The sequence below is a fragment of the Eucyclogobius newberryi genome, unplaced genomic scaffold (genome assembly GCF_026437365.1).
Source record: "Eucyclogobius newberryi isolate DKJ021-1_F unplaced genomic scaffold, fEucNew1.0.hap1 SCAF_11, whole genome shotgun sequence".
Classification (NCBI taxonomy): Eukaryota; Metazoa; Chordata; class Actinopteri; order Gobiiformes; family Gobiidae; genus Eucyclogobius; species Eucyclogobius newberryi.
Window position 1 is genome coordinate 14,044,351 of NW_027315735.1, and position 13,503 is coordinate 14,057,853.

Genomic DNA, 13,503 nt, shown 5'->3' on the forward strand with positions numbered 1-13,503 from the left:
TTTAACAAGTAAATACTTCTGCTGGACACAATAGGCCATTGTGCCGGTGTCCAAGCGCAGCAGCAGAGCAGGTGCTTGGGGAGTGGATTAGAACACTCGCTGGTTAGGTTGTAAAGACCAAGAAGAGCCAGGCGCACCTGCCCACTGATCAATAGCCAGTTTTAACACTAAAAGCTTTGTTCGAGTTTTGTCTGAGACAATTAGTTTCGCTAAAGCTAAATCTAGGGCAGGGCAGATGAGACTGGGTCCGTCGTAAAAGATACATACGCTCAACACAGACGTGTGCAGAGGCAGATCGCGCGCTGATATGGGAAAGAGGCAATCTAAAAGTGATGTGTCCATCCTGGAGACGCCTGTCATGCTGCAATGTCAAATAAATATGGAAAAGAGTGTCTGGAATGCTATGTATATGGTCTGTGATTTCTTTGTGATTTTAATGCATTTTTCCTGTCGTGTGAAGCACTTTGAATTGCCTTCAGGCTGCGAAATAGACGGGGGCCCAGGGTTTGAATTAAGAGGGGGCCCGCCGTGCCCCTGTATCGAAATTCCTCGAAAAAATCAAGATTTAACTAGTAATTTGGCCATATTTGGGGCATTTTCATAGCTTAAGTTTAATTTTGACAGACATGCCACTTTGCAGTATTCTCGCTTCTCATTGGCCGAGCGGTGTCCGTGATCTGATTTCGATGAAAGAGGGCATCTGATTGGCCGCTGCGTTCGGTCGCGTTCAGGTGTACTCGGAAATGCCCGGTCTAATTTTGCGCCAAAAGTGATATCTAGGTTGGCGGGCGTCGATCTCTAAAAAGACTGAATTGCGGACTGAGTAAAGTTGTTTGCAACAAAAGCTATATGTCAATGTGGAAGTATCTTGAAGGGGGGAAACCACCACCACCAAAAAGACAAAAAGTTACAGATGAACAGAAAGAAAAAAAAAAAATGATTATGAGAAGACTGAAAGGGACAGGCAATATATGGAGTCGTGGGACACACCTTTCCCCTGGCATCAGTATGACAAGTCGACCTGCTCCTGACTCTTCTAGCACATTCAGCAGATTGTGAACGAGGATTCAGCCACCTCAAGCTAGTGAAGACCATCTACAGGACCCACCTTACAGATAAGAGCGTGACAGATTCCATCACCATCAGGTTGGAGACACCTTCTGTACCCCTGTTTGATCCACTACCTGCCATTCACCTCTGGAACGAGGGAGAGCAAGAAGGTTGATCAAGTCTGTGCCTGACAAACCTGACACAGAGTTAGATCAGGAGGAGGAGGATGATCCTGTGGAGGAGTATGTTCAGCTCGCAATGAAGAGACTGGAGCAGCTGGACTCTGAGCAGGAGGACTCTGAGCAGGAGGACTGTGGCCTCTGCTAAAACCTTTGGTTAGTGGATTTTCTAAAATTGTACAAACTAGGGTAGTATGAACTTGTTTTGGAGAACCTCTATGACAGGGGTGTCAAGGGGTCCAGCTCAGCCCGCCAGATGACTTTGCTAAGTGTGGAAATTACAGAAAGACATAAATAACATTTCTATAAAAGTAGCTGCATTTCCTAATCAGTCCACTGGGGTTGCACTTTCACAGAGCATACCCACATAGACTGTAAATAAAACAAGTGAAGAGTAAGAGTAGCGATTTACACTGAGAACTAAACAGCAGATGGTGGCAACCAGCTTTTTTTAATGCCTCCGGTCTTTTTCTGTCAAAAGCGTGACACCCAAATGTCAGAGAAAAGTGCAGTTTTCTAAGAAAAATGGACCACATCCTATTTTTTTTACAACGGTAACTGGAAAAACTGTGTTTATTGTGTTTGCAGCAAGTTTCTGTGCACAAAGAATATAATATTCAACGCCACAATGAGACTCACCATGGCGAAAAATACAACCGCTTGCAAGGAAATCTGAGAACAGACAAGATAAATGAACTGTTAGCAAGTCTAAAAAAAACAACAGTCCGTTTTTACCCGGAGTCGAGAGACAAGTGAGGCAGCATTTAATGCTAGCTACCTGGTGCTAACGAAATAGCATCAGCCTCAAAGCCATATTGTGAGGGTGAGTTTGCTGCAGAAATCATGTGCCCTGAAAAGTGACAGGCTTTTGCCAACATAAGCCTGACGAGGAATACTGTAACGGATAGGACTGCTAATCTTTCAGCGGATTTGGATAGCCAAAAGAAGCATTAAGTCAAGTCATTTGTAGCATTTTCAGTTGCAATCGATGAGAGCACATTACAGAAGTTGCTAAACTGGCCATATTCATTGGTGGTGTCAATGAGACTTTGGCGGTCACCGAGGAGTTCCTTGAATTGGTACCTATGACGGGCACCACTACAGCGAGTGACATTTTTAGGACTCTGGTTGACACACTGGACCGGGTCAGAGTGGGCTGGCCCATGCTGTCAGTGTGGCTACAGACGGCACACCATCAATGATTGGGAGAAAAACAGGCGTTGTGACAAAATTCAGGGAGAAAGTACAAGTTTTGGGACATTTCTCTGTATTTTGCACCAGGAGGCATTGTGTTGCAAGTCGTTAAAAATGGATCACATCATGAAAGTGGTTGTCCAAACTGTTAACGTCATCTGAGCAAGAGGGCTGAATGCCTCCTCAGTGATAAAGACATCACCTGTGGCCTACCATACCACACTGAAGTAAGGTGGTTTAGCCAAGGTAGTACGCTGAAGCTTTTTTTTAATCTATGAGAGGAAATTAGACAGTTCATGGAAAAAAAAAAGGGCAAACCAGTGCATTAATTAAAAAACCCACAATGGCTGCAAGACCTTGCATTTATGGTGGATATTACAGAGCACTTGAATAACCTGAACAAGATGCTGCAAGGCCGTAAGAAAGTTGTCACACAATATTATGCCAGCATACGCGCATTTAAGTTGAAGCTGACTTTGTGGGAGACACAGTTGTCGAGTGGTGCCGCCGCTCATTTCCCTCATCTAAGAAATGTGCAAATGACCGGAATTACTGCTGACATGAGTCACTACAAAGGCAAAATGACAGAATTGCTGCTGGAGTTTGAGCAGCGGTTTCAGGTCTTTGGTGAGCTTGAGACAGAGCGGATCTGCCCGTCGACATACTGCTTGAGATAATTTACTGACAATGTGATTAGGATTTAAAGAACAAATTTGCCTCGTCGGACATTTTATCGGTACCGTTTGCCAGGATACCCCAAAGTGATGCCCTGGCAGCAAAAGTGTTGAGCATGTTTGGGACCACCTACCTGTGTGGACAAGTGTTATCTGTAATGAACATCACAAAAACAAAGCTTCGCTCAAGACTCACACACAAGCACTTGACTGATGTTCTTGAATAGGCATATATTTGGCTCAGGCTGATCAGTTGTTTTTAGTTCTATAATTGTTTTGTGTTCTGTTAAAGGTTGAATGGACGATTTTTTTAACCCAAATCTGAGTCTTATTTCCTCGTGGCGTGGACTGCCGATTAGTCCTGCAACGTATCAATCATAAAACGCACCTACCGCTCACCTACAGCCTCGTGCGGTTCGTCCCCACGTTTCCACGTGTCTAAGCACATTGATCTATCATAATATAGTTCCCTCAGTGTACGGGACAAAATGAAGACAGAGAAAGACTGTTAGAATGGACTCAGAAAAAGATCGTCCTTAAGATAGAACCCTTTGATTAAAAAAAAGGGAAATAAGGTTAAATACAGAAGAGAATATTAATGTATGTGATAATTGGAATTTGTTACACCAATTTGTTGAAGTTCATACTGTTATACTGTTTATTTTGTTCAAACGTGATTGCACTTTATTTGTAAATGAACTGCTTTCTGAATACATTTTGACTGTTTAAATGGCAAATACTTACATTAGTATTCTAATTTTAATCATATTAACAATGTATTTTTACAAAGCCCTTTAAAGTGTTAAAGGCGTTATAATTTCCATACATTTTTGGACCCGCCCTAGACCAAACTGAGAGTTTGGCCCGTGCTCTGGACCTTCAGTTCTTCTTTATCTGTAAGCTGATACACTGCGCTTTGTTTGGGTCAATGGAGGTGAATGTAAAACATTTGGTCATCATATAGTCTACTGTGTAGGCTACAGTGGCAAGAAAATGTTTGCCATTAACACCTCAACAGCGTCAACACTTGTGCGCGGCTTCTCACGTACCGGGGCGCCCCTGCTCTGCAACCCGCGCTCGTGACGCGCCTAGATTGCTACTTGTTGAATTTGGACCCATGCGTTGTCGCTGAAATCACATGAGGCTTTTGGACTTCTCTGGTAAGAACAGCAGATCTCTACAGAAGGATAGATGCGCCACTTTGAGACGCGGAAGACCGAGGAAGCAACGCCTCTTTTTTCACCGTGTACGGGAAACTCTCCTAACACAACCTTGCACTACTTGCTTTTATCTGTAATGGGCAGATAAACTAGTTTTAAGTTCAGTTTAAAACGCCAAAAATGTATGTTTCCGTTACGTGTGGTTCAGTGTGTTGTCGTATGCGTTGGCTTTCAAATTGACGAACACAAGTCGTTTTTGCATTTAGTATTTGAATTTGAAACAATGGAAGTGCATTTCAGACAAGATTGTTAAGGTTACATATGATTTAAATACACTGATATACTTTTCATTCATCCACTGTTTGTTAACCCTTCGGGGTCCGGAGCGTTTTTGCCCGTTTTTGAGTACCTTCAATTTTGCCCTGATATACTACATTAAGAAATGTTTACCAGACCAATGTTGGGCATCTTTTTTTTTCAGCACAACCTATATGATCTGTTAGTATGTCAAAGTGAAAAACTAACTATTTCAACATACTGGACCTAAACACACACAGAAACCACAAAGTCCGTATTGTATAACCCTCAGACATGCTCAACCAAGCATTTAAAAAGGTTCAAACTGAACCACAAGGTGCAAATATGAACATATACAAGTATTCTTGTGATATATACAAGCAATAAACCACTATTTACAATAAAAAGTAGGTAAATCCTCAGGCGTTTTTCTATTTGTGCTACTTCTCAAAACAGTTTCTGTCCAAAATGACACAGAGAGCCACATCAGAAGGCGCTCTAAACCAGGTCTAAACCAGGTCTAAACCAGGTCTAAACCAGGACTAATCCAGGACTAAACCAGGACTAAACCAGAACTAAACCAGAACTAAACCAGGACTAAACCAGGTCTAAACCAGGACTAACCCAGGACTAACCCAGGACTAAACCAGGACTAAAGCAGGTCTAAACCAGGTCTAAACTTGATCAACATGAAGTGTGCCCCTCATTTTGCTTTACAACAACTGTATTACTGACAATGAAATACTTGAACTACTAAAACTCTCCAAAACTATTCAAAAACTGCATTATTCCGCTCGTTCGTTCTTCCTCTTTGACTATTTGTCATGTGACTAATGTTTACGTTCCTCGTGTGCATCCTGAACATCCGGGTTAGCACAAGGCTAACGTTTTTTCGTTTCGTTTTATCACTAAAGACGACAAAGTTATTATAAGAAAAGAGCGCATATTTTTCCGCACATTTTTAATGGAATTGAAATTTTCATAACTTTGGTTTTATCTGGTGGATTCAAATAAAACAAAAACTCAGACGTTGCTACGGATCTCCACTTCCGTATGACGTCAACGTTGCTTGGTTTTCATGCTACAGGGTCCTAAAGCCGACCATGTTTTCACACGCGCCGGCGCGGGCATCGACCCCGAAGGGTTTAAGGTCGTATTAAGTGTTTTCTTCCTTCACTTTACTGACCCAGATCCTGTTTTGCAAAAAATAGTAAGTATGCTATTATTTGATTCCTGTGAAAGACCATCAACAAAAATGGTATCTCCATGCAATATTTGTGGCAAACTGTCCAGCACGCCAATGGTGTTCATAAGACACACAAAAATTCACAACAGTTTACCTATGGTGTTGATGCACTGTTGCATGCTGTTTTTCCTGGATGACAATAATGATAAAATCAAAGAATCTGTCTTAAGCCATAATTTCACCCCTCTGAATACTTTAATACTTTAATTGCTCATGAAGCAACAGTGAAAGGCAAGACAAATATGCTTTTGGCAATAAAAAATACATCAGATGACCTTCTTTTTGGGCAAATTATTTTAGTTCTTCTGCAAAATAAGGAATCTGTCAACCTTATCACCAACAACTGTCAAACACTGTTTATCCCTGACATAGGAGTTTATGCCTTTCAACCAACAGGAGATGTGTCATGCATTAGTCAACAAGAGCTGGTTGATTTTACCTCTGTACACATGGCGTCAGATGCCAATTATTGTTCCTCACCATTCATTTCTTCCTATTTAAAGACAATGTCAACTTTAAATGAGTTGCGGAGTATCATCCAAAGGACCCTACCAACCTGTTCAGAGGAGACCCAAGAAAACATAATTGAGTGACTTGTTAGTTCTGGCATCAACTGCATTGATGACCTGAAGTATTTACAACAAGAGGATATCAAAGATGTTCTACCCGTTATTCAGCAAAGAAAACCAATGGAGGCCTTCAAAATGGGTACATTATTATTATGTTTTAATTATTTTACATCTTATCATTGCTTTTTCTTCATATCCCTAATGATTTGTGTCATGTGTCCAATTTAATGACGGAATCCATAACGCTGAATCTTGAAGATGTGACATGCGCCCTGGCTAATCATTGTACCAATCCCAGGTCCATGCAGCTCATCCTCCTCCTGCCACCCATTCTCTAGCGAATGTGAGGAAAGTCCAGGCACCTCCCAAATACTAAAAACATGGTCAGAAACCTTCCAAGTTCCCTGGAATCTCATGCCAGCAGACATACAATATGCTTGCCTGACCAGCCATTCCCAACACGTTTAGGCAAACTACTTGGGTGGGTCTGGGGCTCGACCGCTGAGGTTCAATTTCTAGGGCGGAGTTTAGAGAGCCAGAACCAATCACATAAACCCAGAAGTGACGCAAAAAACGCGACACGCTTAACCGGATATTACGTAGCCCATGTCAACAAGGCGTGTTCCGCGTTATCCGTCCCCGAACGCAGAAAATGTCTCCTGAATCGCGATGACGCCCTTCGTATAACCGCATCTAACGCACGTTCATCACGGCGAGTAGAGCGGACTTTCCTGATTGTTCAAACCGAAGCGAGAGCAGAAGTAAACACTCGGTCATGTTTTGGAACGGGGGTGGAAAGCACTACTTCCGTGTCTCAGTGTGACGCGTTGTCGGTAAATGGATTATCGACGATTTCATTGGCTCTGACTCTGATTCCAGACCCTTACGAATTTGAACAGAATGTGGCCGGGGCTGGCGGGTCAGGCAAACAATATGCTATTGCAGAGGAAAAAAAGAGTGTCACCAGGAGGACGCTGACAAATGGTGGGGATAATTGCAGACAAATTAAGAAAAAATGAGCTGAACCCCAGTGTGCAGTGGGGTGTCAAAACATCGTGAGGCAATATCCAAAAACATTCGCGGATCAGATGAGCAGTGGCCAAATAGTTGGAGGAGGATATAATTCTCTTCTACTGCAAATTAAGCATAGAAAATATTAATTGATGCACCAGCTTCAGGCAGCCTCACCTCAGCAATGGAAAGAAAAGAGGACCCACAGACACTTATGGGTGTACACGTTTTCAACCTGCTCTACCACCAGAGGAAACCGAAGAGACACTGGAGACATAAAGGAAACAATTATTGGAAATATATGCAAGAGAAGGGATGAATGGAATCGAGAGCGCTGATGTCAAAGAAATAATCGACGTGACTTTTGCCTTACAGTGGCTACACATTAATGCTCTTCCAACTCCAAGTATCGCTGAGCTTAAAACAAAGTGGCCCTACCTTTTCACCCAAAAAGGCCTGTTCAGTCATTTTGAACTTCTAACTGTGTTGAGCACACTGGCGATGGCAATGAAGGAATGTGGGAGGGCTATTATAGAGTTCTTCAGACAAGTTAAAGAAGTTCTCAAGTTGACCGCAGATGTGGAGGTCCCGTTTGTGGTGTTACAGCTCCTGATGGCACACTTTGGAGAACAACTCGACGGCTTAGTCCTGCTAGCACAAGTAAGTAGCCTACAGCACAGACATGGGGTTGCAGTGTAAAGTAGGACATCAGGCTTTCAATTCTTGGTGCCCAGGTCTGAGTCCAGGTCCGAGTCCAGGTCCGAGTCCGAGTCCAGGTCCGAGTCCAGGTCCGAGCCCAGGTCCGAGCCCAGGTCCATACTCTATACTTGCATTTCTCAGTTTGCCTTTAAACCACACATAAAATACAAATGTAAGATGAACAATATAACCAAATAAGTTATGTTTGTTGTTTTTTGTGTGAAAGGAACATATGACGTCTGCTTTCCCTTCCTGCCACCCCTCGTCTCATACTCTGTGGTATGTCACCTGAAGTTTTATTCATGTTATCATAGTTCTCTATCTTCTTGAGTTGTATTTTTGAAGGATTTATATATTGTCATTTGACAGCAGAATAAATACTGACTTTACACTTTATATATATATTTCACACTAAAATCGTTGTAGTTTTGCCTTGAGGACAGCACTGTCTCTGATGGGATCCAGACAACCTTCAGAACAGGACTTGCAGCTGTATTTTCCACCTATTATAATTTTAACCTGCAGTACGCGGAAGAGGCAACCTGCACTTTGGAGTTCATTCAAAGGTTAGAACAGTAATTATCAAAGTAATAAATACAAGTTATGTTCTATAAGTAATAGATAGACTGACTTTAAGCCTCTTCTATTTTCCAGGCGTTTCATAGGGATAAACCCTGAAAGGGGCACCAAGATTACAAGGGGAGAGGTCGTCTCCAGAAAAACTGGAAAAGTGACGGTGAAAAAGGCATCCACTGTAAACCCACGTGTCTCTTGCCTGACGAGCCATTCCCAACATGTTTTGACAGACTACTTTACAAAACCTGAGGGTCTGGGATCCAACCCAGTCACGCCAATTTCCAAAGGGAGTGATTGACAGGCGGATTAACCAATCAGACAAACGCATTGTCCGTTCGTGTCCAAACAAACATGGAGGATTACGAGGAAAGGATGAAAATAACACAGACTGAGAAACGTTGCCGACTTCTGCTGAGTCAACACGCGACGCACTAAACTAGACATTGATTGATATATTATTCTAGACAATAAGAATAGCTTTAGAATGGTGGGCGGGACTAAGGCCTTATTCACACAGAATCATCTGTATTCTCGTGCGTAAAGGCTGTAAAGAGACAGATTTTTGGGCAGGAGGCGACTAGATTTTACGCATAACGTTTTCTGAGATATATGTATTATTATACCAATATAAAAATATTATATATATATATTTATTTTTTTCACCTCTATATGGGAAATTCATGGGTAAACTCATATTTACACATACGTTGTTTTTAGCAGTTATAATGGGTATTAGTGGCCTACAAAACATCAAAATGTATGTTTTATGATCAAAGAGGAGCTAAAATTGTAATAAAACAGTTTGGCACAGTTAGCACATATTTGGATAACTTTCTGAATATACTTTTTGATACAAAAAGGTCAACAGCACCAAAATGCCTGTTCCCAGAGATCTGAAACTTTACACAGTTGTTGTCAACAAGATAAACAGCATGTACAGTGAACAGCATAAACACACAATGAAGTATGTCATGCTCAGGACCATTACAAATTGACAATATTCAGGCGAGACTAAAAAAAGGATGTTTTGTTTATGTTTGGGCCTCTGCAGTGTAAGTTCTGAAGCCCTGACAGTGTTCATGTGCACATCTGCAGAAACTAGAAGGCCTAAGCTTTCTAATGATCACACTTGCATGTGGGCTGTAAGATCCTCTTTTAATAAGCAATGCCATTTGGGTCCAACCATTGTGCACAGGGCGAAAATAGGTGGATGGTAACAGGTTAAAATAAAATCCTGCTGCTGCTATGGTTTTTATGTTACTATTTTATTTTTTGGTATTATTCACAGCCAATTAATTTTGATTTGCTTATTAAAACAATCAAAAATTAAAGCCGCAAGCGGCATCCAACGGCCCTCGCGGGCCGCCGGCCTTCCGACTCTGCTCTCTGCATTTTACAAAGATGGCGCTAACGCGCCCTCATTGTCTAAGAACTAAGACAGCGACACATTATACATGGCCCAACCACTACTTAACCAGTGCAAATGAACACAATTGTGGGTGAAATTGAAAGCTCCGCCACACAGAGACCATAACACTTAAGGGTCGTACAGACCGCGGCGGCTGAATCGCGCCCGACGCAGAAATTGAGCGCGTGTACATTTGAAAGACAAACGCACCGGATGCTCGTCCTCGACGCCCCGGACTCATGTCCGTAAAATACATTCAGCAGCAGACGTGCGTCTGAGTCGTCTGCACATGCTCAGTGGAGGAGTTGTGCTGTGTTGCTTTTCTCGTGGTGTAAATGGAGTTTAATATTGGACCATGGCTTTGGTTTAATAACTTTAGTCCAAAAGCGGAGGCGATGGGCCCCGGGGCCCGCCTGGGACCCGCAGAGACTTCAGAGCTGAACAGAGTTTAGTCAATATCATTATTTGCTCCAAGAGCTGCGTTTAAAGGATTTTTTTATTTGTTTAGTTTGTTTTGGGTCTTTTTCCGGGTCGTGCGTATCACGTCAGCTCTGATTGGCTGCTGCGACGCATCTGCTGCAGAAGCCTGAACACGTCGCGCCAGCCGTTTTGGGCTTTTATACGCACGCTCAAAGCGCCGAGAGCGTACGAAAACGCACCAATCGCGCGGCAAAAACAAAGAAATCGCACCACGGGAAAAGCAGGACGTGCTCGACGCTCATTTACATGGACTTTGAATGTAAACTGGACGCTTCGCCCGCCGCGGTCTGTACGGGCCTTTACAATAAAAATATGGATTCATTTTGATGCCCCGCTTGTGTGATACTTCCCAAAGTTAAGCTTGATCGGGCTATCGCCCACGGAGGAGTTTGTTTAAAGGTTGAATGGACCATTTTCTTGGCCCAAATCTGAGTCTTATTTCCTCGTGGCGTGGACTGCCGATTAGTCCTGCCACGTATCAATCATAAAACTCACCTACCGCTCACCTGCAGCCGCGTGCGGCTTGTCCCCATGAGCAGCACGTTTCCCTGTGTCTAAGCGCATTGATCTAGCATAATATAGTTTCCTCTATGTAGACGGAGAAAGACAGTTCAAGCTGACTCATAAGACAGAAATCTATGGGAGACGAGAGAGATGATGCGCTCCGTCGCGCTAATAAGCAAATGCACGTGTGTGTTGTATCAGTCCACACGGGGGAGTGCGCGTGTGCACTTCCACCTGCGTTCTCAAATCGCCGAAAAATTGTCCATTGTGCCTTTATGTGTGAAGCGTAAATGTGAACATTTCAGAGATTTTCCGTTTGTCCCATTTGTGACAGTATATTTACAGCACTTTAACTCTGGTAATAAAAATGTTGATAACATAATTGTTGTAAATCTTGGTGTTCTGATTTAAAACAAACTCAATGACAAAACCAATATGAAAAACCCTTTGCACTCTTCCGAGTCCTGAACTGAAGATGCTCTACCAGCCAGACTTTGTAAAATGTCCCCATGCTTGGAGTCTACTCTAACAGTCTCTTACTTTATGACTGATAAATGATTTGACCATTTTAAAGTGAAATCACTGCAGGATTCATAACTGGGTCTACTGTATTCTAACCCATTGCTCAACCTGTTTAGCCAAACTTCATGCCATTTTTTTGTACCGGCCGCGGCAAACTGTGATTGGCTGTAGTGACGCTGCGTGCGCGTAACGTGTTGTAAACGTAAACCACGTGACCGGATGTCGCATTCACGAACGTAGGGATTTGTAGTTTTTTACAAAAATAAAATAAAATAAATATATATATATATATATATATATATATATATATATATATATATATATATATATATATATATAATAAAGTAATATTGCATGGGTTTCACGCAGAAAAAATACATACATTTCTATCTTAAAAACAATGGCACCCAACCCCGCGCACCCCCCCTAGATCCACCACTGTCACTTATATTCCAAGCAGGGAGACAAACTCTATAATTTACACAGCAGCAATGATTTGACAATAAATATTACTTACAAACATTTATTTTGCCAAATTATTCTTTACACTGTCAGTTTTGTGTTAGGTCTCAGCAGTACTTCCTGTAATTTGAAGAAAATATATATTCATTTTTCATTTTACATACTGTTGTGCACAATAACACTTAATCTGTTACAGTAGAAAGATGGCGGCTTCATGTTCACTTTTCATGAGAACTCCATGTTTTCAAATATTTTCTAGCTTTTCTTAACACATTATGTCTCTGTGCTCTGATTGGTCCAACCAAATGCATCTTTCAAACTGATTGGTCTAAATGTTCAAAGGATGACTCTGCCCTCTTCTGAAGCACCTGGTCCTCCTCACTCGCTCCTGTTTCTGACTGGACTGAGTTTCATTTCTTCACAGAATTATTCTATATTTGGACTTTGGATCTACACTCGTTCGACTGTTCGCATCTAATTGTCCAAAAGCTCATATTTTCGGTTCTTTCCTTCCTCGAAGAAAAGTGTCTCACCGTGCGGTCTTCTACTCGAAGGTAAGTTTTTTTTTAATACAAAGCTGAGTTAATTTTGTGCTTGAATGTTGAATTTGCCCGTGTATGTGTTCAAACAAGCCCAGATTTAGTCCCTGTTTTAGTTCTGATTCAAGTTTTCAAGTTTTCAAGTCCAAGTCCAAGTCCTGGTTTAGACCTGGTTCAGTTTTGGCAGTGTGTGTGCGTGCGTGTCTCAAACTAAGGCCGCAGTTATTTTATTACTTGCTTTACAGATTTTTAAATGAAATATATTGCACAGGTGGACAGAATATAAATATACTTATTTAAATTTCAAAAGATGTTTTCTTCTGGGTTTGCCTAAAACGCACCCCGGGAGGAGAGGAGGGGAGGAAGGGGGGAGGGGAGGAGGAGAGGAAGGGGGGAGGAGAGGAGGAGAGGAGGGGGGAGTAGAGGAGGAGAGGAAGGGGGGAGGAGAGGAGGAGGGGGGACGCAGCGCGCAGGAGCGCGTAACAGTAGATTTAAATTTAGCTCCGGCTGAGGGTAACAGCCCGGTAAGTTTGTTAAAGGATAAAGAAAATGAAGCTAAATGCTTTCCAAAAGAGTTTCCCTTTGGACGCAATACGTTTCATACCCCTCGGAAAACACGTTTAACCTTGTGCCGATATTTTGTTAACCGACTAATGCATGTGGATGGCAGATTTGCAGAAAATTTTAAGTTTCTCTTTTTGGCATTATACATGTTGGAGGTTGAGCAGGTTGTGTCAAAAGTGTCCATAGCTTTGCGGAAGGGACATTCCGGTTCTGGTAATGCTGCTGCAGGTGAAGGAACTTTACAAGATTTACTACAGTTTGATAATGGTTATCGATTTATGACGGCTATAAGAGGAACACCGCCTTTCTGGCAATTGGCACAAAAAAATTTGTTTGCAAGCATTCGTCAGCTCGGTATTCCGACGTGGT